This window comes from Rattus norvegicus, chromosome 2 (assembly GCF_021556685.1).
Source record: "Rattus norvegicus strain SHRSP/BbbUtx chromosome 2, alternate assembly SHRSP_T2T, whole genome shotgun sequence".
In the NCBI taxonomy this organism is placed as follows: Eukaryota; Metazoa; Chordata; class Mammalia; order Rodentia; family Muridae; genus Rattus; species Rattus norvegicus.
This window is the reverse complement of record NC_141535.1, coordinates 44,502,098-44,524,846: the sequence shown is the minus strand read 5'-3', so window position 1 is coordinate 44,524,846 and position 22,749 is coordinate 44,502,098. Positions and strand designations below refer to the sequence as shown.

General features: G+C 41.2%; 2 long non-coding RNA genes across 3 annotated transcripts in view; one reads left to right on the top strand and one right to left on the bottom strand.

Moving 5' to 3' along the window:
- Positions 1 to 9,086: 9,086 nt before the first annotated feature.
- Positions 9,087 to 22,219, bottom strand: LOC147996061 (uncharacterized). 2 transcript variants are annotated; one of them, XR_015670624.1, is made up of 4 exons: positions 22,016 to 22,219; positions 12,718 to 12,834; positions 11,235 to 11,411; positions 9,087 to 10,139 (listed from the first exon to the last, which is right to left on the bottom strand). It is a non-coding gene; the product is annotated as an uncharacterized LOC147996061 (long non-coding RNA). The 2 variants fall into 2 exon arrangements; XR_015670623.1 differs by lacking the exon at positions 12,718 to 12,834 and having other exon boundaries at positions 22,016 to 22,208.
- The window catches only part of LOC103691451 (uncharacterized), a 48,383-nt gene continuing 45,740 nt past the window's right edge, over positions 20,107 to 22,749 (top strand). Inside the window, exons 1-2 of the long non-coding RNA XR_015670626.1 lie at positions 20,107 to 20,492; positions 21,032 to 21,159. This is a non-coding gene — a long non-coding RNA (uncharacterized LOC103691451). The remainder of the gene's footprint in view (positions 20,493 to 21,031; positions 21,160 to 22,749) is intronic.

Genomic DNA, 22,749 nt, shown 5'->3' with positions numbered 1-22,749 from the left:
ATTTCTGTGCAGAAGCCACAGCAGTAGGAATGCTGGGAGGGCCAGCAGGACGCTGGAAGACACAGATTTCACATAGAGCAGAGTGGGAGGAATATGTTAGTAGAACTGGCTCTATACTAAGCCTGGAGTGATGGATAAGTATCATCCATCCATCCATCCGTCCGTCCGTCCATCCGTCCGTCTGTCCATCTGTCCATCCGTCCGTCCATCCGTCCATCTGTCCATCCATCTGTCCGTCCATCTGTCCATCCGTCCATCCATCCATCCATCCGTCCGTCCGTCCGTCCGTCCATCCATCCATCCATCCATCCATCCGTCCGTCCGTCCATCCGTCCATCTGTCCGTCCATCTGTCCATCCATCTGTCCATCCATCCATCCATCCATCCATCCATCCATCCATCCATCCATCCGTCCATCCGTCCATCCTTCCGTCCATCCATCTGTCCATCCGTCCGTCCATCCATCCATCCATCCATCCATCCATCCATCCATCCATCCATCCATCCATCTATCCATGCATGCATGCAAGCATCTGTCTGTCCATCCACTGAACACCACACTGGTGATTTCTTTCTTTGGAGAGCATAATCCATTTTGCTGCATTAATACAACCCCCCCAAGGAAAGAGCAAGTGTCCTTGAGTTGATTCTCTGAAGATAAGCTTGTTTGCTTTCCTGCTTTGAACTTGGTAGTGTGCTGTGTCAGGAACTGGGAATGTTTCTTAGAGAAAATATGGTTGAGCGAGCAACAAGTCTGAATTTCTGGTGGTGTGCATGGATGCAGAGAACTGACCATACTTGTGATTGGCAACTAGTCCTCTTATCATCTCATTGTGTATAGCTGTTTCCCAGATGATGTTCTTTGAAATGACTGTAAACATACTAGAAAGTGACTAACCATAAGAACACCTTAAAGGAATGTCCTACTCTTGGTCAACTGGAGGCAAAGTAAAGGTCACTCTGGAGTCACTCATGCCTTGATGATCACTCTCGGCCTTGGGTCTCTAGCCTAGAGCTCCAGCAAGCCTAGTTTAGGCCTAACTTCGATCTACATATAGATGTGGTACCATGGTGTTTGCATCCTGGTTTACTTATGCTCAGGAATGGCCAATACCTTTCAAGGTTTTGTATTTCTTTTCTTCTCAAATTAAGGTTCAATGTGGTAACTGAGGTCTTCACGGATCTTGTTCTCCAGATGAACAGAACTACTTTTATTGGCATTTACTGGTCCAAAAATTTTAGTTAATTGTTTTTAATCATTCTTGTTTCCATTTGGAATGCCTGTCTTTATGTCAGTTACTACTTGTCTTTGTACATCTGTTTTCCTACCACCCATGAAGTTTGCCTTCTACTTTTCTTACTCAAAACAGAGATATTATAATAAGATTTACCTGCAGACCCCTGTTCAACTCTCTCTCTCCCCCTGCCCCCCTCTCTGTCAGTTGCATTTCAGTAAGATTCCCAGAGGTATGGGCAATAAATGGCTGCTGAGAGAGGGAGAAACAGTTTTCTCCAGAGATGAGGCTCCTGAAAGATTATTTAATCCTAAGTGAACAGTTCTAAGTGTGTGTGTGAGTGTGTGTGTGTGTGTGTGTGTGTGTGCGCACAAAACAACAACAAAACCACACACATACACCAATAATAATGGTAGAAGAGGTCATAAATTTGAAGGTGAGTGAGAGAAATATTTGCAGGGAGAGACACAAAAATGATGTAAACACAGTACTCACGCATAACATTCTTGAAAACTAAAGAATTTAAATAAAAAATAATAAAGTTAGATAAACATAGTCTTGCCATATTTATCACTTGCTATTTTGGTTATCCCACCCAAACCTTTAAAACTCATCTCATTAATTACTCAAACGATTATTTTTCTATGTTTCAGATAGATTGGGCTTCAAAGAAATAGAATCATAAAACATTTGAGAAATGCCAATGTACTGTTTCATCTGCTTATAACAAAGGCAGTATCATCAGACACAGCTTATAGTCAGTGTGGTGATTCTGAGACCAGACCTGGGGAGTCTGACTGGAATGCTCCCTTCAGCTTTATTTTATTACCCTGATGATTTTTCAATACAAAGAAACCTCTCAGATTCAAAGACGTTGTTGAGTTTCAAGGTTAGCATGAGATAAAGTTCTGGAAAGATAATGTGCTTACTTGAGCAGCAAGGAGGAGAACGATGTGCAAGCTGAGGCAGTGAGGCATAGGGGAAGTCAGAGAAATGACATGCCTCTGCTTCTGCTTGGTTCCCATGAAGATGTAGACTGTAGCTATTAATACCAATTTTCTTCCAGACTTATGGAACTCAAATATCCTTTGTTCTGCCTTATAATTTTCATCTTGGCTCAGTGATTTTAACTGCAGTTTAGGCTATGGCTGGAGTATAAAGTTGCTTCTGTCTATTAATTTTAGCTTTGTATGCATTTGTATGTTCAAAAGCCAAAGTTTATAAAAATCTGTGGGAAATTAGAAAAGGAAGGAAAGACTTCTTTGCCAAACTTTGAAATATTTCATCCTTCAGAGTGACTAAATATGCAACAAAGACACAAGGCATAGACTGCCAAGAGGCCCGGGCTTTGCTATTTCCCTACCCGGAGACAGTACCAAAGTCTTTCCTTTCCTAGTTGAGGGTAATAATCGACTAACGTTTACTGTGTGGTTAATAAGAGTTTGAAGCTTCTCAAGGGGAGTATTTGTTCCTCTGAACTTTGCTGGTGATTATTATCACGCATGACAAATGTTTGCTGTACTTCGGTATGATAGACGTATCGAGTAGTGATGGCCGTAGTGTAGAAACAGTAAAGTATGTACTCATGATGTTGAGGAGTGATGGATATGGAAAATGACTTTACACGCTGTGGTTGGAAGAGACAATGAAAGACAGGTCGCACTGCCCATTTAATAAAGCTGGGTTAGGAGGTCAGATCGGTGAGTCATGTAACTGCATACTTGATTTTTGAGTGGACAGCTAAAAATGTGCACATGGAGGAATAATACCCTGACCTCTGCACTTTGTTCTAAAATGAGGGTTTTTTTTTCTCCCTCAGTTATGCCTCTTGTATCTCACAATTCCAGAAAATTGGCCTCGGTTAGTTTAATCAGAGCCCATTTGTTCAAGTACTACACGCATTCTTTAATGCATTATATAAACTGCACGTCTTCAGTTGAACATGAGTTTGTAAAGGTTAAAGAAAATGGTACATAATTTCTTCATGAAATGAAGCCAACACTTGCTATTTGCTTACTGTTTCGAAATGCGATCAATTTCTTCTGAAAATAAGAAACCCAGCTTTCAGTTATCTCTGAGTGCCCTTGGAAGGGATTCTTTGCATGCTTTTGTGATTGTATTTTTCACAGAGACGAATGATATAGAGATGTTTTTCCAGTGGGCCATTGCATGTTAATCTCTATGACAAATCATCACCTAGGACACAGGACACATCTCTGGCTTCACATTGACTATACCTACAACCATCATTGCTTCACACGGTGTGTTGTTACTGAACTTGTTACTAACAGTAATATAAAATTTCTTTTTATATTAATATTATAAAATCAATTTTTCTTCAGTAAGCCTGGAGAGAGTGAATAAAAATAAGGAAAGAATGAGAAGTGAAAATCTATTGATAAATAACCAAAGTAAATTGCTTTTCTGTTCAAATTTGGGCCTGGGTGAAAGGAAAGGAATTTGCCATACTCCATCTCTTTCAGCCTTAATGATCTGCCTCAAGCAATGTAGCTGACTGACTGTGGACTGAAACCTCTGAAATTATGGGCCAAAATAAATCAGATATCATGCATTTGTTACAGAGAGGTCAAATTACTTTTGTTTCTGGCATTAGTAGGAAGAGAAATGGAGTGCATGGAAAGTGGAAGACCATAAACTTATTCTGCCAGAATTAAAAATGTGCCCATCAATACCTTTCTTGGAGAGTAGGGACAGGGGATTGAATTGTGTTTTCTCTTCTGTCCCAACTCACATGCTGAAATCTAAGCTCCAACATGTTAGACTGTGACCCAACTTAGACATAAGGCTTTTATGGAGGTCATTACATTAAAAGAGGTCATTAAAATTGGCTCCAATCTAGAATGCCCACTCTTATAAAGAGGTATATGTGAGAAGTACATAGAGACTCCATGGAACGATCAAGGTGGATACATTGGGGTGATACTTCTCCAAGACAAGCAATCAGCAAGATTGCTCAACATGACAAAGAAGAAGAGAACTGAGCCTCCTCCTGGCATCAGAGGGAACCAATCTTAGAGACTCCTTGATTTGGGGTTTCTAGTTTCAGAAATGAATCTCTGTTGCCTGGGCTGTGCAGTCATGGTATTGTCATGTTGTGGGGAATTCACTAGAGAAGATTGCTTAGACATGAGTTTAAGCCAATAGAAAGTCTTTATTAGATGCCCAGCAACTCCACTGGGTGTTCGGGCTCCCAGCATAGCGCCAAGCTTTTCTCAGGGTGAGCTTTTAAGCACAAAAAAATCATGTCCTGGGTCAACATACTTCAGTTAACAAGAATATAACAAGTTAGCCCGAAGCAGAAGTACAGAAGATCAAAAGCAAGGTTAGTACATCTAGGAACTTTCTCATAACTATGGACTTTGATGGATTAGGTCTTTCTTTTTGGCAGATGGTACTATATACATGTTGAGTTTTGCAACCTGAGTGGCACTTCTATCATGGAATCAGTTGTGTTAAGGTCCCGGGCCCTGTTACAGTGTCATCCCTAGAAAACTGATGACATTAAGAAAGGTTTGGATGCTGAAATTTTATTTATAAGGGCCAATGCTAAATGGCCAAAGACAACAAAAGACTGCTATTCACTGGGATACAGAAAAAGATAATGCTTGAGAATGAATAGTTTGTCTTATTGGCCCAAAGGATGTTCCTACTCAGCAACATCTGAAATTAAATATTAATTTCCTCGGCTTCAGAAAGAAAGTTAACTAAAACTACCCAGAATAGTCTTGCAGTCAAACACCAATGACGATGGGTTTTGATTTACCAATGAGACTTAGGCTGTTGAAAAAAAAAGAAAGGAAATCTTTTCTTAGAGTTGTCACTCTCATTTTTTTTCTAGGTCACTAGGTCGCAGCAAGTCTGACTGACTCACACCTGAAAGACACCAATTTGCATAAACTAACCAAATTGAACATTAGCCACCCTCATGAAGTTATCCAATTCATTATGCTGACAAGATCAGAGCATGAAAGATGGGATAAGATCCCTGATCTCCTGGAATGCCATTAATATTACTTTCCTGAGAGAGTGAAAGGGGTGGGGGTGGATGCTAAACACAGCCCCATTTCAGTAATCCCACGGCTGGAAATGCAGGTCAACTGTCAGAAATTTGACTAGTCCTTGCAAGCCAAGCCAAGAAAACAATTCAAGTCAGATCTTCTTTCCTTTGTTTTTTTTGTTCCTTTCTTTGTTTCTTTGTTTCTTCCTTCCTTCCTTCCTTCTTTCCTTCCTTCCTTCCTTCTTTCCTTCCTTCCTTCTTTCCTTCCTTCCTTCCTTCTTTCCTTCCTTCCTTCCTTCCCCCCTCCCTCCCTCTCTCCCTCCCTCCCTCCTTACCTCTTTCTTTTGTTCTTTCTTTCTTTGTTTCTTCCTTCCTTCCTTCTTTCCTTCCTTCCTTCCTTCCTCCCTTCCTTCCTTCCTTCTTTCCTTCTTTCCTTCCTTCCCCCTCCCTCCCTCCCTCTCTCCCTCCCTCCCTCCTTACCTCTTTCTTTCGTTCTTTCTTTCTTTGTTTCTTCCTTCCTTCCTTTTTAATTCATTTTTAAATTTTGGTCTCTTCAGATAGAATCTTTCTTTGTAGCCCTGGCTGGTCTGCTACTTAATGATATTACTCCAAGCTGGCCTTGAAATCCCAGGAAATGCCCGGACTCAATGCTGGGATTACAGGTGTGAGCCACCACACCCATCTGTCTCAGGCACATTAAGAAAATGGTTTTAGTATACTCGATTTAGAACAAGCAGAGGACAAGAGTTGCAGATACAGGAAGTCAATGCCAGGCTGGAGGAGGAGAGCAAGGCAGAGGTGGTTCACAGCATGTGTGGGAACAGAGACCATGAAGGGCAGTCACTGATGAAAACTTTGTCCAAGCAGGGAAGTGGCCATTAATACCCAGGTTTCTCTCTTGCCCTTGACTTCAAATGTCTTTTCAGTGCTTCTCATTGCTTTGTAGAGTGGAAGCCAGCGGCAGAGGGTCCTGCCAAACAGCTTGTTGGTGTCAGCTCCATTAGGTTGAGCAAGAGAGAGTGTGTTAGCTTCCTTATGCTGCTCTAACAAATCACCACACATTTATTGGCTTAAACTAATACAGTTATGTTCCCCAAGAGTTCTGGAGGTCAGAGGTCTAAAATTAAGGAGTCAGTGTTATTGAATTCCTTCAAGAGACTTCTTGAGAAATCTGCTTTCTTGCTTTTTCTGGTCACTTGAGACTGTCTTTGCTTCTTGGCTTACGGTTTCTTCTTCCATTGTCTTAGATAATTCATTGTTTTAACCTTAGTTCAAACATAGTTACTTCTCCATTTTTTCTTGACTTTTGACTTTTTTGCCTCCCTTTTGTAATTACATCTGATCTTCTCTGGTAATCCAGTAGAATCTCTCCATTCCAAGCCTTGTAACCTCACCTGTAAGATCCAGGTTTTCTTTTGTATGAAAACTTATTGATAAATGCCAGGTATTGAGAGAAGCGAACACTCTGGCTAGGGGTGGGGTATTACTCTGCTCATCACAGAGGGGAAATAAACAGACATGGCGATAAGTGGCTAGCCAATTCTTATGTAAAATTTATTGGTTCCACTTTTGGAGGCAAAGCATGTTTTCTTTTTTATAAGGTACCACACTGAAGGGTCAATGAAATATTCATTATCCTAATAGACCTTCTTGGAATCAATCACTGAGTTGGAATCAGAGGGTGGGGTGGGGAGTTCTCTGGACAACAGTGGGCCTGTTCTCTTGCTGAAAGATGATCTCCAGCAGAGCTTATGTACCCTCATGTAGGCTGAGTTGCTGTCATGGGAGGGGCACTGGAATTTCTGTGTGCCTCCAACTTCCCTATTGCAGGCTATGTTAATCCTTCTCTTGGGATGGCTGGAGAGAGTGTGTCCCACCCAGGAGGTCCTGCTCAGCCAAAGTTGGCCACACACAGACATAAGCTGTTTGGAGAGGAGGTGGTGACCTAATGGAAAACGTGAACATATTAGTTTTCATAGAAAAAGGACTCCAAGTCCCAGGAACACAAGGCTTACACAGAGCTGCTGTTATCTTCCTAGCTCTTGCTGAGAACTTAACGGCCATGCTCAAGTGGATGGGCCTGGTTGGGACTAGGGGGACACAACACACACACACACACACACACACACACACACACAAATGACATGAAAGTGGGAGTGGGACTTGTATGGAGGAAGGGTGTGTTAGGTTGGTAGCCATGGGGGCAGTAAGAAGATAGAAGATGAGTGCAATTGGTATGTATCACACACACAGACACACACACACACACACACACACACGAACACACGAAACTGTCAAAACCCTGAGCAATAGCTGTTCTTGTCTTCCTCTGGTTTTTCATTCCAAGAGTTCCTAAGCACCACCTCTTCCTCCCCACTAACAAAGTCCGACAGGAGATTCTGATTTGTGATGACACGGCACTCTATTCTCCAGTGGGGTGTCCTATGGGAAGGTCGTAAGATGATGGCACCACGATGAAGCATGTTTTCTGAAGTGACCTTAGTCAATCCTACTTAATCCTTAGGCCTAGTTAATCCTGTCATGAATGAACTCATCGGCCTGTAGGACTATCATAACCCGGAAGAGTGGTAACTCCGAGACAAACTTAGGCACTGCCGACCTTATTCCAGGCTGTTCTCATTTACTGAATGAGGAGAGGCACACCTGCGTTCACCTTTGTGCTAGTCTAAACTGTGTTACTGTAGAGCAGTTTGAGTCTATACAGGAATCCGGAGTCTCTGAAGATGGCAGCCTCTGTGTTTCAGGGACATGATAAGGACTCACCAGCCAGCTTTCTAACAAGGGTCTCCATGGCCACTGTTTCCTACACTGAGTATGGCAGAAACACTGGGGCCAATCATTGTTGTATTCATACCTATCAAACTCTTTAAAGATAGGAGTTAGAGATAATGAGATGGGAGGATGGGAAGATAGGGCTGGGATCCTGAAAGGGCTTAGCCTTTATAATGACTTGCCCTAACTGCTGATATTAGCCAATCCTCCTGGGTTGACTACTGATCTCTTAATCTAGATTGTAACGATCTATAGGCCCAGTTTGGTAACCGAGGAGACTCTTTCCAAGTATGCATGCATTTTGACAGATGCGATCTTTATGAAGGTATTCAGGGCCTAACTCTCCTATGTCTTAGCAAGACTGTAGAACCTTCATGGTAAGGAAAAGTGATGTTTAATTTGGCTTAGACGGAGAGAGGTGGCGCTGTGTGTGTGTGTGTGTGTGTGTGTGTGTGTGTGTGTGTGTGTGTGTGTGTGTGTGATTCTGTAGTCTGGTTTTGGCTGGAGAGACCAATAGGATAGGTTGTTCTGACAACAACAAGTAGCAGCTGGAAGCAACATTTTCCTAATGAAACTCTCAAGGGTCAAGTGTGTTTTCCTTAATTGCCAAGAGGCACAGGCAAGCAACAGAAGAGCTACATATGGCCTGGTTTAATGATCTCAGATGAACTGGGACCAAATTGATGCTGTTCTGCTAGATACATATTTATGGCTTAAAGAGACTGTTGGAATTACTTCTGAGCTTTTGATCTCAGGATGGTGTATTATCCCTGCTGTACCAACAGATCCCTAAAGTTAAGTTAAAGATCTACTCCAGCATTCATGGAACAATTAATGCTGTTTTTACCACCCCTAACCTAAAAATAAATTGGCAGTTTGGGTGCAACATCGTCACCATGACTGATACTAGGTCACAGACATTAGCACCTGGTTCCTTGTGGAACCCATATGTGGTATGAGACAGTGGCGGAGAAGACAACACATGTGTGATAGAAATGAGTTAGAGCCTATGCAGGTACAAAAGGATGGTTTGGCCAAGAGACAAATGAACACAGAGTCTTTATTTTTCCTTTCTAGAAGAGTGCACAATAGCATTCTCAGTATTGGGAACTCAGGGAAGTTAATGCAATGACAACAGTAGTAATGCCATTTCTTCATTCAAGTGATACAGTGTGCAAAAGGGCTTAGTGAAGGGAAACAAATGTGTGTTGAAATGAAGCATTTGCTATTAGGACGCTTCTTGAAATGAGGAAGCAGTTTAAACATGGGGAATTAAAACAGTATATGGGCCTTCAACCCTTCTTAACTTTTTGTAAAATTTACATTTTAGCTTTGAAGTGTATTGTTTAGTGTTGTTAAGTCTATTTGCATTACTGTTTCATGAAGCCAGAAACTTCCCATTAATACTTGAAATCTACAGCCATTAAACAATGGTGTGAGCAATGCCATTTTGAACACCTGGCAAGTACTTGAGAGCCTGCTGAAAGCCCTTTTGGATACATACAGGAATGGAGTGGTTGGGTCAGAAATGCCTCCGTTTCAACTTTTGAAGAGCTGCCAAATTGCTTTCTGCAGTGACCAATTAATTTACAATCTTGGTGCCAATTTATCTGCCTATTTGACAACACCGGTGTGTTTCTCTGCAACAGTTATAGTTAAGTGTGTTTGAGCAGTTCTCTCGTGGTCTTAGTTTGCACTTTGGTGATGACTGATGATGTTAATCATCTTTTTGTGTATCTATTTCCATTTGCATATCATTTGCATATCACCACCATGTGAAAAATGGTTATTTATAGTCCTTTGCCCATTTTAAAAATCCAGTTGTTTGCCATTTGTCATTGAGTTGACAGGGTTCATAGGAGTCTAGATGTGGCCTGCAAACATGTCCTTCCTGTTGATGGTGTCCTCTGAGAGTTTGGCATTTTCATGATATTTAACCTGTGTCTTTTAACATTGGTGCTTTTGGTGTTTGGTGTTTTGATTCCCGCCTTTGTGTTGAGATGGCCGTGCAGAGCTCACCGGTCTTCTCACCGCAGCGGTCACACTCTTCTACCATCTGAACTTCCATTTCATTCAAGCTTTTTATGTTCTTTCTGAAAAACAAAATAAAACTCAGTTAACTTTCCAATTTCGTTATGTTCATGTTGAAGCAGCAAAACACAGTAAGGTGAACATCATCTTACAACCAGATTGACGCCACAGTGAAAAATTTCACACATATTGCTCAGTAGTTCTAATATACACCCCTGATAAAGTTCCTTTCCATTTTGCTGATGTGTGTTTAAAACGTTTTTCATCCTCTGTAAACTTTGGATCTCTTCAACCCATCCTTCTTGCTTAGGTGTTTTATTTGTGTCCACTGTGGTTGAAAATAAAAGGTGAATAGAGATATCTTTGGATGGTCCAGACTGCCCCTCACCCCCACCCCCACTCCTTCTGCACTCATGACTTTTCTTACAAAGGGTGTGAGGAAGTAGCCTCGAAGCCAAACATGTCTTCACTTAGGCACCAGACTGTCCTACTCCAGGACTCCCTCTGAAGAGCTCTTTATTTCTCATGTATTGTTATCTTTTCTTTACCACATTATTCCCTAAAGACTACTAAAGTACAATATCCTCATGCTGAAGAAATTCATCCGTAACACGGTACCCATCTTGAATTATTCTTGGAACCGGAGAAGAATCTCCCATGATTCCATCTTTAACAAACATTACTAGAAAATATATTAATATTCTTTATTCTTTCTATTCTTGATATAACTCATGTTAATTTATTTTTAATGGATCAATATTTATTGAATCGTATTTACAATTAGTAATATTTAAAAATAAACACTCCATTTAAATGGCCCTTTCGTTTGTCCTTAGTGATTGCTAACTTGGTAAATCCATTGTCTCATTCTGTGTTCTCATGGGGATGTATCAGTAACACTGTGAAGGGGGTCTCTATCTCTACTTATGTCTCTCCATGTTTTCTAGGTACTAACAGTGCCCTTTTGATTCTGCTTCTCTGTCCCCACTCTCTTTCTCTCTCTCATCATATCGTTCTTGTCTTCATACTTTAGAATGGCCTTCTCCACATCCATTATTTTCTGCCATGGTACTTTAAACAAAAGCTCTCATTTTAATCCTAACAGCCAAACACAATAGAAAGGAAATCTGGACCTCTTCTTGCTCTTACTTTGTTACCTGCTCAGGAGGCTGAAATTGGAGTGTCCAACTGTTTTCCTCTATGTTCTTCACCTTTGTCTAGAAGCTCAGCAAGTGAACATATCTTTTTCTGGTGAGATGATTGGACTGTCTTTGTTGAGATGTCTGGGCTCTCTTGATTGTGTTTTGCTTCTTTAGGGTTTGAGTGATCAGATTCTAAATCAAGGTGAAATTGCCCTTATTATAGCACATAGATAAAGTAGAACATGCTCTAGCAAACACTCCCAGGGTCTAGTTTTTTGTCCCTTTGCTCAGTAGTGTCCCTAATGTACTTTGATAATTAAAATGCATTAGTCTGGAGACTAATACTGTACTTTGATGATTGCTTGATGGGTGTGAGGTAACTTAAATGACCAGGTGACCAGCGGCAATTTTCTGTAATGGAATACTTGTCTTTTTCCGGGTGAACCAGCTTCTTCCTCAGCATGGAGTCCCACTGTCCTACCAATTCTAAAGCTATAGAGAGAGCAATGAACTACTCATGAGTGTTAAAAAGTTAAGGGGAGAAGGGCTTCTATCCTCAACTCATGAGCACATTCTGTTGTCTAGTCACAATATTCTAACTAGAGCAGGGACATCTTTTATTGGCTAGTGTTTAGGAACATAGCTGACAGCTTGTAGGCTAGCACCCTTGTCTGACAAGATGCTTTTACCAGATGTGGCTTTAACTGGGTTTCCTGTAGGTCACGCTATCCTTCTAAACCACCACCTTCTTTTGGGTGATAGGGTACAGAGTAAGGTCGGCGGATGTCAGTGGTACAAGCCTGTTTCTTCCTTCTGCATTCTACCTCTTACGAGTGTTGTCACATGAGCAAAAAGAAGCCTGCAAATGTGGATTTCCTGGCTCAGAGGTACACAGAGTGAGGGAAGGATCGAGGAAGAGTGGTGCTCACAGCTGACAACTTAGCATGCACAGCTTGCCTTGTTACACAATGTAGGTCTTTGCACAGATGTAATTCCATAAAAAGCCATATTATTTAAAATAACACTCTTCTCCCTTTACTGTGGTTCATTTTAGAGAGGGAATATAACTATCCTAACTGGTTTAGAGACACACTCAGCCTGTTTCCACCATGATTATGCAACTGCATGAGGACAGGGTCCTATAACAATTCTGCAAGTATACAGAATAGTCAGATATTTGTTGCACGGCAGGAAGAGAGAGTGACATGAAGGGACATCCTTACTGTCAGTCAGTAAGCAGAGTTACTGTATCATGATAAGTCTAAAACTTGATTCCGAATAATGTCAACATGAGAGATAAAGGGAAATGCCGAAGGAATTTGCTAAGGTGTTAATCTTTTTGTCTTTCTCCACTTTTGTTCTGTTCTTCTGTGTAGATGTTGTGGTGGTGGTGAGACGATAGTACAGACACATCACAGTCATGAACATTGGATACCATGTTTAAACAGGCAAACATGTTTAAATTCGAACTTTAAATTCAATACTGAGAAGCTTCTACCTAAAGTGGGCACATGAGACATATCCATTAGCCAACATTCTCTTGAAAAATCCCCGCTTTAATTCCAGGAAAATGACTTGTGGAGGCTGTGGTCTCACACGGAGGAGACTTACAGACCTGGAAGAAAAACAACAGTAACAACATTTGAGGATCTGGGAAGTAGGAAGATGAGGGTTCACTGACCTAGCAACCAGAGAGCCAAATTGCAAGCTGACAGCAGAGAAGGTGAAGACTCAGCCAGACATCCGGGGGAGCGTCATGCCTCCATATTTGGTAGCACAAGGTGCCATTGGAATTGGGGATGAAAGAGAAGTCCAGACTGGGCACAGGGAACTGATTCCTGTGTATGAATTAGTTGGAGGTTTTTGGGTCCTTTAATCCTGCCCTACTGCAGAAGAAGATGCTTTGTCTCCTTCCAGCAATGGATGAAATCTTGTTGCCTGACATGCATAATGGAATGGGACATGGGGACCAAGTATAGGTGAGAGGGAGGCACCATATTAAAAAGAGGGTGTGAAGTGGACTTTAACCCCCGATTCACCTACAGTTGCACTCCCCCACCCCCACACATGTCCGTCTGTCCCCACCATGGAAGGTGTCAGCATGCTTGGTTAGGGCTGCAATTTGTCAGCAATTACCCAATCCAGAAAAGACCTGGAGAAGTGAGACAATGGTGCAGCTGGAATGCTTTGCAATGACACCGCATGCACAGATGCATGCGCAGATTTGCAAGCCCTCCCCTTTAAAGGGAGTGAGTAGTGAGGATCCCTAGATATATAAGAGCCCCTGATATAAAAATTATAGTCTAGAGGAAAAAATTGAGACACAAGTAACTTGAAAAAAGTAGAAAGTATAAAAAAGATAAAAACTTAAAAACAGCATTTAAAAGAGAGATGATAATCTGAAATTAAAAGTATGAAAACAAATTTCAGACTTAGCCTGGTATGTAATCCCAGGCAGGAAGCTCATGAATTTGTAGTGAGCCAGGCTCTACGGTGATTTCTAGGTCATCCTGGACTGTACAGTGAGACTCTGCTTAAAGCAAACGAACAAAACACCCATCAAAAAAGTTAAATAAAAGTCAGAATTCTAAACTAGAAGAAATATTGAAAGGCAAGACTGATAGTCCCTCTGTAATCATTTACAAGAGGAATAAAAGGTAGATTAGGAGAGAGTCAGTTTATAGGGCCAATTCAAGTCCGCTGGATGGACCAGAAAGTGGGAACTGAGACAATAGACTGAGTGGAGTTTTAAAATAATTCAAGAAACATTTCCAAAAGCCAAACCATTTCCAGATGAAATGAAACTATCAGGTTTTCAAACAAGCAAATAAGAGGTGGACAAAGTGATGCTGGGCCAAGGAGAGGAAGGTTGTTTTCTTCAAAGTTTCATACTGTTGGAATTCTGAGGGAGATTGAAATCTTACATATATTTTACCACATACAATTTATATATTTTTGTCCACAAAGAAATGTGTTATAAATGGCAAGAATAGGATTAGGAGAAGGTATACATGTGTAATTCGTTATATAGCTGGAGGCTTAAGCTCTACGACATGCAGAATATTGGGATGCTGATGGGAAAAATACATTCTATATAAAAAGGAAAATGCCAGGAGCAGGTCAGAGGACAGAAACCCAAATGCCATATCATCAGTTGAGAAATGCCTGCTCTTCCTGTGAATCACAGATATCTGGGCTAAGGCCTTCAGCACTACTTTTGGCTGTCATGTGAGCAACACACTTTGTTTGTGTCCGTTATTTCCATATGACTTGGCCAGAGGTTTGAAAAAAAATGCATATCCTCCTACTCTGGGAGGAATACTGATGGCTTTTCAGAAAATGAGATTTGTAGTGTCTGTTACAACAACATATATGCAATTCCTCTGACCAGTCAAGTGTCCTGAGCACCTGCGCTAGGTCACTCTCTCAGAGGAGTATGGGGACATAGTCACAGATTTGTTCAATATAGTGTTGTTCGTAAGGGTGGAGCAGCAGAAAGCTTAGTTTCTGATCAACATAGGATTATTTAAGACATCTGTGGTAAGTTCATATACTGGAAGACTGTGCCCTCAAGACAGAGGAGGCCTTTCCATATTACATGTTTATGTGAATAGTTCAAGGAAATTTTAAGTGCCAACACATCAGAGGCTCTCAACCCTCTGAGGTTGACCAACTCTTTCACAGAGGTCACCCAAGACCATTTGAAAACACATACTTCCACTGGCCTTAGGAAGTGAGACATGATTCCTCTATCGGTGTCCAGGTGGGCCCACCCACATGCAGATATGCCCTCATACCTAGCATGGCAACAGCATCACATCAAACCATCACATATAACCCAAACAAATATAGGTGCAGGTGTCAGGGTAGGCACCACAATATACTTATATGGACTAGTCACACAGTGTAGAGAGCAGTTGCTGTGTTGAAAGCAGCAGCATTAGAGGTAAAATGATACCTCATAAAGTATAATTACTGGGTAAATATAAAATCATGTACTGTGAAATTGTCAACCATTGTAAAAACATCTGTATCATGGGGACTTAATCTGGATGATTGATGGATCTTTTTATATTGAGTTGTGGTTGATGTGAACACTGCTCCCTTGGGATTGTAACAGGTATGTAAACAAAACAATAACACAAACAAACAAACAAACAAACAAACATAAAAACCAACACTGATTGGTAAATTATCAGAATCATTAAAGAACTGTATTGACTGAACCATGCCCTGAATCATCTTTTGTGTTATTAAAGCTATTGTTATATATTATTTTTCATTAGAAAATCACCCCATGAGAATGGTCTGTGTAGAGAAGAAAGTTAAAACAAGGAAATATAGTGAGGATTTTTATTTTACAGTATGGTTTTACCTCAACAATTATGGTGGGATTAAGAATCTGGAATGCGTTATGAGGAATTCTATCAGCTGAATCTATGAAGCCAACGAAACTAGATCACCATTTTGATAACCAGCACCCGAGCTTTGCTGGTAAGGAAATCCAACTATTTCAGAAGCAAAGCAGATGGCTTCAAGAAAGCCACACTTGGTACGGGTGGCAGGTACTCTAAACAGAACATAGCAGCCTTTGAAGCCTCGGAAGGTGGCACTCCGGATTGCTGGAGCCAGGAGACCTCACCCCTTTGCTGAGGATTCACTGTTGCCAGTGTCTAAAGATACTGATCAAGGTATGATTGGAGGCAAATTTGTTACACACTTGAGTGTAATTTTCCTAAGGGCACCGTCTACAGGAGAATAGATGTGTCTGCTGATACTCTTGATCAGATAACCCAAAATTAAATGCATTCCACTTTCAGTATTTATTATCCAGTTTGATGAATCCACAGACATGGCATATGTCCACAGTTACTGGTTTCTTTGAGGTACACTAGTGATGGCAACTTTAAAGATGAAAGGTGAATTTCTTTGAAACAACAACCACTGAATGTGATATATTTGAAACAATTGGTTCATTCCCGAAGAGCATAAGATCCCTCAGGAAAGGTTTGTGGCGTTCATACAGGTGGTGCGGCAGGCATGCTGGGATGGTGATCTGTATTTCAGTGTTTGGTACGGAATGAGTCACCAAGTCTTTGGAACTCACTGTATGGTTCATCGATAAATATTAGCAATGAAGGCCACAGGAGTTAGGAGAAGTAATGGAAAGTGTCATAAGTTTGGTCAGTTTTGTCAACTGAGCACTTTAGCTAGTTGAGGATTTTTGAAACTGCACTGCAGGTTGAATGCTCGAGCAAAACTCTGCTATTTCATCCCAATGGAGTAAGATGGTTGCCCAGAGGAAACATTTAAAAACGTTTTTGGTTTTGCGATGAACTCAACGCCCTTTTAAATCAGAAAGCAAGACCTCAGTTTGAAGTACTTTTCAGTGATAAAAGTGAATTGCAGAAATAGCTTACCTGTCTGGAATCTTCTGCCCTTTCTACATGTGTGATCATGAATGGGTCTTTTAAAACCTTCTGAACTTCAATATCCATATTTGTAGATGTGTTCAGTAACTGTCTTCATCTACTGTGGTACGCACCTGAGATCGCGAATCTACAGGGAACATTGGTTTACTTCCGCTCAGAGTTTTAAGGGCCTCACCCATGTTGGCTGGCTCTGTTGGGGCTTGTGGTAAGATAGAGCATTGTGGTAGGAAGGGCAATGGAGCAATACCATGTCCCATATAGCTTGGTCCTGGAAACTCGACTGGTGCAGTGTGAGAATGCAGAAAGGGAAGACAGCATTCAGGGTTGTACACTCTCTGATGGAGATGCACCAACGGTGCACAGCACAGAGGGGAAGAGGAATCAGCCGTCCCAGAAGGCCTGGTCTCTGTAGGTGAGCAGTCTCAGGCTGTAAACATACAGGAGGAAGCTGAGGTTTCTAATGTTTGCACATACACCCAATACTGGCACAAGGACCAGAAGAAGGCTTGTCATCCCTCTGAGTCTGATGGGGGTGGGATTTGCTGATTTCTCATAACTCCGAGGCATTGGTCCTTGACATGGCTGTGACTATGTCAATGGATACACATTTAGGCTGGGCTGCCTCTGCTTACCACAGAACAAACATCATTTTCATGTGAAATGTAAAAGGGAAAGAAGAAGCCAGGGTTTAAAATATGTTTTGATGACATGCCCTGCACTCCATGTCTTAAAAACACCCGATACTTCTCATTTTTCCATGCTTCAAATAGTTGTGAATAGCAGTACATTAGAGGCTAGGCTTTTAGCACATGGCCTCCAGGAAGCACTAAAAACCAGTAACACCAGTAAACGACTTGAGGCCTTTTTAAAGTTTAATATAATTTAATTTTTAAGTGACTTTCATCTCAGGATTCTTTTTTTTTTTTTTTTTGGTTCTTACATTTATTCCCACATTACATCATGGAAGATAAAGATATGCCAACATTACTGACCTGAAAATATTTTGTAATTTAATATTTTGTATTTTGTATTTAATATCACCAATTTTATCATTATCTTCATATACAAGGAACCTCATTTATGATAAATATAATGTCAAACATATTCCAACATTGGTCTTACACAGGATCTACTGAAAACATTTAAGCTATCTGGATGATGAATGATCATTGTCAACGATTCATAGTCACACAAATAATGTGATTGAGGTGTGTGAAGGGAAGAAACTTTGGATGAGGAACTGTGTCAGGAAGTGTGAATTTGTCGTGACGTCCGAAGTCACCTCCAAGGACGGGACACATTGCTTCTTTGTTCTTTCTTTGCTCTCTTGTTTGGCTTCCTTCCTTCCCTTCCTCTCTTCTTTCTCCTTTATCTATTTTTTTTTTTTTTGAGAAAGGATTTTACCGTAGCCTAAGTTGGCTTGAAACTTTTTCTAGGAAGCTCAAGCTGGTCTCAAACTTTTGATCCTCCTGCCTCAGCTTCTTGAATACTGGGACTTGTGTCAAGTTTCTATTATTCATTTGCATCATATCCTTAACTTTATTATTTTTAAGAAAATCAGCTTAATATATCTGGTCTCTTAGTTTTAAAAAATAAATGAGACTGCTTTTGTTTCGCTAATGCACACCTTTGTAGTATTTAAAAACCATTGCTATATTCTATTTTCACATAGGTTCACCTTGCATACTGGTTACTCCCATCCCCCAGCCTCCTGTTTAACACCCCCCACCCACCCTAAATCCCTCTCAGAGTTATTTCATTTTGTATTGTGATTCACCAGGATTAAGCAGGGCCATCTATGTTATTTTGGGTTTAGAGTACCTGTAGGATCCTGGTGGTTCTGCTAAGGGATTCAACTGAGACAGCGATCCCCCTGTCTCAGCATCTTTGGGTAGCCAATTGTAAAGAGTAGGACAGACTGCCTTAGCCCATGTCCGTGACTAATTGTTGATAGGACTGATCTTGCCTGGGTCCAGTATTCCCCATAATACTATTTTCTTTCCAATCTTTTCCTTCTTTCCTCCCCAAACTGAGATTCATGGGTAAGAATTCAAATCCTGATTCTTATTGGGATTTGAAGTGGACTTTAATGTGGTTCCAACGCTACTGCCTCATTGTGGAAATGAAGTGTCAAAAAATAATAGCATCCTGCTGTAAGCAAAAGCCCAGTAAGTTATTCAGTTTTCAAAGGATGCTTTATCATCTGATGTTTTTAGCTTTAAGGCCAGAACAGGGACAGAACACAAAAGCGCCCTTCAAGTCACCCTCTTGGGTGATGGTTAAATGTTACTCTAAGCATTGCAGTTGCTAACCTCCCCGCTGGGTCCCCCTAGGACTTAATGAAGATGGCAATTTAATTATTACCAGGAGCCCACCCAGATGGTCAAATGCTTCAGAAGTGACTCTGGGACGAAGGGAGCTGCTGCCACGCAGGGTGGCGAACAATTGGCCTTTTTTGAGGCTAGCCAGATTTCTAATATTATAACAAATTCTTCAGCCATAACATTACCACTTCTTTCTAAGTCATCATAAAGCAAATCAGGATCTGTGCATAATAGTGAGATGTGTGTAGGGCTGCCACACAAAAGCCCCACAGATGCTTGTGGAGCAGGCTATTCAGAACGCTCAGCCACATGACTGGAATACTAAATTAAGAAAAATCAGAAACAGACCTCTAAAACGCCACCAAAACCATGGTGTCATAGATATTCAAGATATAAAACTTCTGAGTATTTTCTTTTTCTTTTCACCAACCCTTGGAAAGTGTCTGGGTGTTCTAGATTGAACAAAGATGATTAAAACGTCATCAGATAATTGTCTATGTTTGTAAATCCATGAAAGTTTCTGCTTGTTGACAATCAGATATGATCATAAACAGATACTTTTTTGCTGGAAGGTCAAAGGCTAGAGATGTCTCCACATTGACTATTTTTGGTGTGAAGAGCTTGGGGGAAAAAACAAAACAAAACATGGTACCATGAAAATTGAGAAGCCTGAAAACCCCATGTTTTTTTATTATTTGATTTTTTGCCAGAGGGTCTGCCTCATATTCACATCACTCCAGGTTCATCCTTTTAATGACACTTATTCTAGAGTTCTCCCACACTGCCATCTGACCATCTGTCTTCCTTCCATCCATCCATATGAAATCCCTTTGTAGTGAGTAGAGGAGGCATGGGTGCTGAGGGTGGATTCACTGAGTCCAATCTCTGTCTCCTGTTTTTTAATAGGGGATCTTATATGGGTACCTCTCTGCATCATTTCCTCCGAGAGAGAGAGAGAGAGAGAGAGAGAGAGAGAGAGAGAGAGAGAGAGAGAGAGAGAGAGATGGTGTGCCCCATTGAGGACCAAACAGGCTATAATTTGTAATCTATACACTAGAACAGTGTCTAGCATATATTAAGCACTCTAGAAATGCTTAAGAAATGCTTAAGAAACCAATTCTTAGAATTTCAGATTTACACATTGCTCAGAATGGATACGTGAGTGGAACATTACCATATCTGTGGTAGAGGCAATGTGAGTGGGTACACGGGTGTAGGAAGGGTGAGATTTGATGAGTAAGGAATTATGAGATAGAATGTCTAAAACCACCTGGTTTATATGCTCTTACAAGCACTGCAGTCCTGCTATCACTGGCCTTGGCAGGCCCTCCTCAAAGCCCTGGAGCTTCAGTGTCAACTGTTGGAACAGTAGGCACACAGGAAGGGAGGGGTAAGATCCACAGCTGGTACACGGAGAGTGGACCTGAACAGATGTGACTCATGCTTAGCTGCGGCTGAGTGGTGAGAGCAAAAGTGTCGAAGGCACAAAGACTGAGCCAAAGGATGCAGGCTTCCAGGTGAGTGCTTGTAATGAACCTGGCCGCCAGGTCACATCAGAGGGAAGCACGCTGCTGTGGAGTTGTCCCTGAGCTGTTGTCTCACCCGAGAGTGGGGTCACTGTGTAGTAGGCAACAGTGATGATTGCCTACTAGAGAATGCCCCTCATGCATGCTCAGTGCGGCAGGACCAGTCCTCCAGCAATGCTCACATCAAGAGGATATGATCTGGATGCAGAAAGAGCGAGCCCACTACCTTTGCTCTCCCATTAGCAATTTCCTCATTCGTGAAATGAAGGTTTAAACAATGATTACTGCGTGGTGGGTTTATAACAATAGTAATCTTTGTAATCAGCAGTATGCCATACTGATATTAGGTGTACTCATGCATGCGGGATCTGACCTTCTGTGGTTTGTTTACAATGTAAGAGGAACATGATTTATGCAGTATGTATACAAATGCTTCTTATTTATATCTTGGCTCTTTGAGAGAGAAGACAACTGTGTATGTATTTTAGTGATAAGACCTATTCCTTTGTTCTAACGTACTTTTCTCTTAGGTGTAAAACAGCATATCTTGTTCTCCAAAGAAATTGTATGTGAAGGAAATAATTTGGCAACTGTCTCATTAGCAGTGATGAAATCTAATCACACGAGGTCGATTTCAGATGCTGGCATATAGTACTGAGTATGTATTTACCCCACTTGCCTACTTTCACTCACAATATCTTCCTCCTCCCTTCTCCCTCATCCCTCTTCCCTCCTCCTTCCTCCCTCTGCCTCCCAGGAGCCACAGCTCTCTCTGGAAGTGTAAGCAGCTAACTTGTCAAGGTTTGAGGGAATGCCCCATCTCTATTTTCATGGACACATTGTATTAAATTATTTTGTTCCATTTAAAGAACAAACTGTATTCATAATATTTATAACAGGGATTCTCAAATCAGTCATATAGTAACCCAATACTGACAAACTGATATGGCTTCAAGTTCATAGAAAATTAATGGTTTGAGTCTTTGAGGTGGGAGGATAGAGACTTATGATAGGCTATACAGTAAGACTTTAATTTCAAAACACAAGAAAGAAATGGAAGTTATTGATAACTATTTACGGTGTCACCAGCAATTGTAAAAACAATTTATTAAAAAAAAATCAACCAGAGAACAAGAAGATTCTCAGAGCTTTTCAAGACCTGGAAGAGAGACATTCTCTGTGGCTTGACTTTCTTCTTTTATAAATGTGAAAGCAGATGGGTGTGATGTCTATGGGAGATAGAGATCAGTTGCTGGAAAGGACTGCAAAGGCTTAGGAGTAGTTTGCAAAGAGATTTATAAAATCTAGAAGCTATGAAGAAGAAACTCAGCAAGGCAATCCAATATCCTCTGCACTGCCTGGAAAAAAGCTTGCTTTGAATTAAATGGCTGATTAAAAAAGAACTACTATCTAATTGGCTAATAAAACAACATATTTATGGAAATGAAACAATCATTTGAAATATCTCTACTAATGTAGAATGGCTGAATCGAGCTAGCCAGCATATAAATTACCTTGCATACTTCTTAGATATTTGTAGTAGGATACAGAAAACCAACTTCTTAGCCATTTTCAGGTAAGCGTGAGATGCATCATTTACTGTAGGAAGCATGTCGCACACTGGATCCCCTGAGCCCATTCTCTGACACTGCGCTTTCTTTGAATGCTCCCCCATCCCTGTGGTCGTTTGTAATTACCGTTCTACTTGCAGTTGGAGGATTCATGGATCCGTTAAAAGAACAGATGATGATCGGAGTTCTTGTTTAATTTCGTTGGGAAGAAGTTTTGAGAGGAAGCATGTGCTGGATGGGGACGAGGTAAATGAGCCTCTGGAAAATGGGGGAGGTCTAGAAAGGAAGGCTGAAGCTGACTGCCAGGTCTCGCATTTTGCCTCACATTGGACCTGTTCGAGCATAAAGGAGAAGGGCCAGTGGTGCTCCTGTCTCAACACTGCACCGTGTTCTTTGATCTCCTTCACCTTTCCTAGAACAAATAACTCCTCCAGGGGCTATCTGCGCTTATGGCTTGTGTCTGGGGATGGGCTGGCATGGCTATAAACGGCTTGTAATTGTATAGATGCCACCACTCACCTCTTCTTCCACATCAATCTTTTGTTTACCACCCAATTGCAGGTACCTGCTGGAGGTTCTGACTCCTTGCCCTCAAGTGTTGTTAACGCTAAAATTACCATCACTAACTACGTTGTCTGTATATATCGTCACTAAGAATATTGATTCTTAAAGCAGTG